This window comes from Cyanidioschyzon merolae, chromosome 17 (assembly GCF_000091205.1).
Source record: "Cyanidioschyzon merolae strain 10D DNA, chromosome 17, complete genome".
NCBI lineage: Eukaryota > Rhodophyta > Bangiophyceae > Cyanidiales > Cyanidiaceae > Cyanidioschyzon > Cyanidioschyzon merolae.
In genome coordinates this window covers 1,045,001-1,047,500 of record NC_010143.1, presented here as the reverse complement: position 1 = coordinate 1,047,500, position 2,500 = coordinate 1,045,001, and the positions used below count along the sequence as shown (strand labels likewise).

Genomic DNA, 2,500 nt, shown 5'->3' with positions numbered 1-2,500 from the left:
GGCCTATAGCGCCAGACCCGGCGACCGGGCCGGCTACCTTGCCAGCAGCCGCTCCTGCGCCGCGAGCCGACGCGGACCCGCAGGCCGGGCGCGCGCCCGCTGCTGCCAGTTGCCTGGCGGCGCCGGATGGCGTCTTGCAGCTGCGGCGCGCGGCCCCGGCGCGGCATCGACTCCCTTCGCTTCCCTCCTGGCGGTTTCAAGCGCTTTTCACCCTCTTTTCAAAGTGCTTTTCATCTTTCCCTCACGGTACTTGTTCGCTATCGGTCTCTCGCCGGTATTTAGCCTTAGGTGAAGTTTACCACCCACTTGGGGCTGCATTCCCAAACAACCCGACTCGTAGAGCGCGGCCCGCTGCGCACCGCCCTCCGGACCACCGACGGGACTTTCACCCTCTCCGGATGCGCTCTTCCAAGCGACTTGGGTCCGGCGCGGCACTGGCGCCGTCTCGCAAGGCTACAACCCGGACGCGCGAGGCGCCCGGTTCCCAGCGTGAGCTCCTCCCGCTTCGCTCGCCGCTACTAGGGGAATCATGGTTATTTTCTTCTCCTCCGCTTAGTGATATGCTTAAATTCAGCGGGTCATCTTGCCTGATTTGAGGTCAAAGTGCCTTGCGTGCCTGCAGGCAAGCGCCGTGGCGCACCCTGCTCTGCCTGCTGAGATCGATACCGAACGCGATCGCTGTCGCCGTACCCGTTGCTGCTGCCCGCCTGACCGACCGACGCAGGCGCTGTGCTCATGCCGCTTGCGTGCAAGCGCATACGCATCCACGCAAGCGTGCCGCGCACAATCCAGTCGCTGTCGGCCTCGCAACAGCAGCCAGCACCAGCACAACGCGCACAGCGACGCCAGCTACTGCCGCTTGTTCGTCCCGCATCTCCAGCGCAGGGCGCCACAGTGCCTCCGGCTCCGCACAGCGCCCGCCAACCAGCACACCAGCGGCAGCCGCACAGCGGCTCGCTGCCGGTCCCACAGATCCCGTCGCCGCGCCTCGCAGGCGCATGGCGCACGCATCGCACTCGGTATACAGCAACGTATCTACCTCGTGATGCGCGCCCGCGCACGGCGCCGCCCGGGGACGCACCCCGGGACGGCCGGCAGCCCAGCTCGATTCGCTGGGCTGTACGTGGGGCCGGCGCGCTTGGCCGGTGTGCGGCCCACCGAATGCCGCAACAACAAAAACGACAACAAGGAGCGCGTGCCGCATGCGCTGGCTGTGGCATCCAAACGCGCAAGCCAGCCAGCCAGCACCCAGCGCATTCCGCACCCGCACCGCTACACGGCACATGCGCGTGTTGCGGCGCGCGTGCGCTGCGCTGCTGCTGCTGCTGGGCCCGCGCCTCGAACGCGCCCTCGCACGCGCACGCAAGCTCGCTCGTTGCCGCGTGCCACGCCATCGGTGCATGGCATGGCGAGACAACCACACGCTACCATCGCGCGAGCGCTACGATAGGGTACTCGTCTCGACATCCATCGCCGCTGCGGCAGCGGCTACGTAGGTAGCGCCTGCCCCCAGCGGCGAGTCCACTGGTGTGCTTGATCTCTTGCAGCGCTGCGCCTCGGCGCGGGCGACGAGCGCCCAACGCCGGCCAGCGTCACTTGAGGTGTCCCAGGCGAGTCTCGACGCAGCAGCCAGCGCGCACGCGCACGCGTCACACGCACGCGCGCACAGCTCGCCACTGCAGAGACTCCCGGGAGCGGTGCACAGTTGACGCCGAGCAAGTGCAGAGCGCGCAGCAGACCCGGCACGTCGTAGCGATGAACAGGCAGGCATGCAACCGAGGCAAGCAGCAGCAGCAACACTTTGGAATCATGATGCTGATGCTGCCTGCCTGGCTGGCTGGCCGACTGTGGATCGCCACGCGCTGGGCTGTGCCACACGCCGCACTCGATGGATCGCGCGCAACTGTTGTGCGTACTCGCGCACACACACACACACCGCATCGCCACCCAACTCGGCCGGGGGCACACGCACGCACGCGAGCGCGCGTGCGCACACCACCCGGCACATGCTTTTTGTCCACAAAGACTCGTAGGTTGATTTCTGCGCGCTGGAGAGGCGCGGGCAGGCAGCTAGCGCGAGGCGCATGCCATACGCACAGCAGCCAGCAGCAAGCCAGCGCGCCAGCGAGCCCATCGCATGCAAAGGTTCGGGAAAAGCACGCGAAGTGCATCCCTCCGCGCCTGAATGCCTGGTACCCGACGCGGCGACAGCCGGCCAGCCAGCTGTGCGCGCACGCATGCAGTCTGAGACAGACAGCTTGCACGCATGCATGCAGTCTGAGACAGACAGAACCTGCGCGCGCGCCGCCGTAGCGCACCCCCCAGAGCTTTGCGCAGAAACCGGGGCTTCTCCCGGCGCAGCAGCGCGTGCGGCGCACACGCGCACGCACCCGCGCCCGCCGCGGAGGAGCAAGGTTGCTGACACTCAAACAGGCATGCTCGCGAGCGAACCCGCGAGCGCCACTTGCGTTCAAAGACTCGATGATTCACGAAACCTGCA

General features: G+C 67.2%; 2 non-coding genes across 2 annotated transcripts in view; both read right to left on the bottom strand.

The window, feature by feature from the left end:
- CYME_CMQ403R overlaps positions 1-600 on the bottom strand; it is a 3,415-nt gene extending 2,815 nt beyond the window's left edge. The window contains exon 1 of the ribosomal RNA XR_002461581.1: positions 1-600. This exon is cut by the window's left edge and continues 2,815 nt beyond it. This is a non-coding gene — a ribosomal RNA (28S ribosomal RNA).
- A 1,818-nt stretch (positions 601-2,418) lies between these two features.
- Positions 2,419-2,500, bottom strand: part of CYME_CMQ402R — a 154-nt gene continuing 72 nt past the window's right edge. The window contains exon 1 of the ribosomal RNA XR_002461580.1: positions 2,419-2,500. This exon is cut by the window's right edge and continues 72 nt beyond it. This is a non-coding gene — a ribosomal RNA (5.8S ribosomal RNA).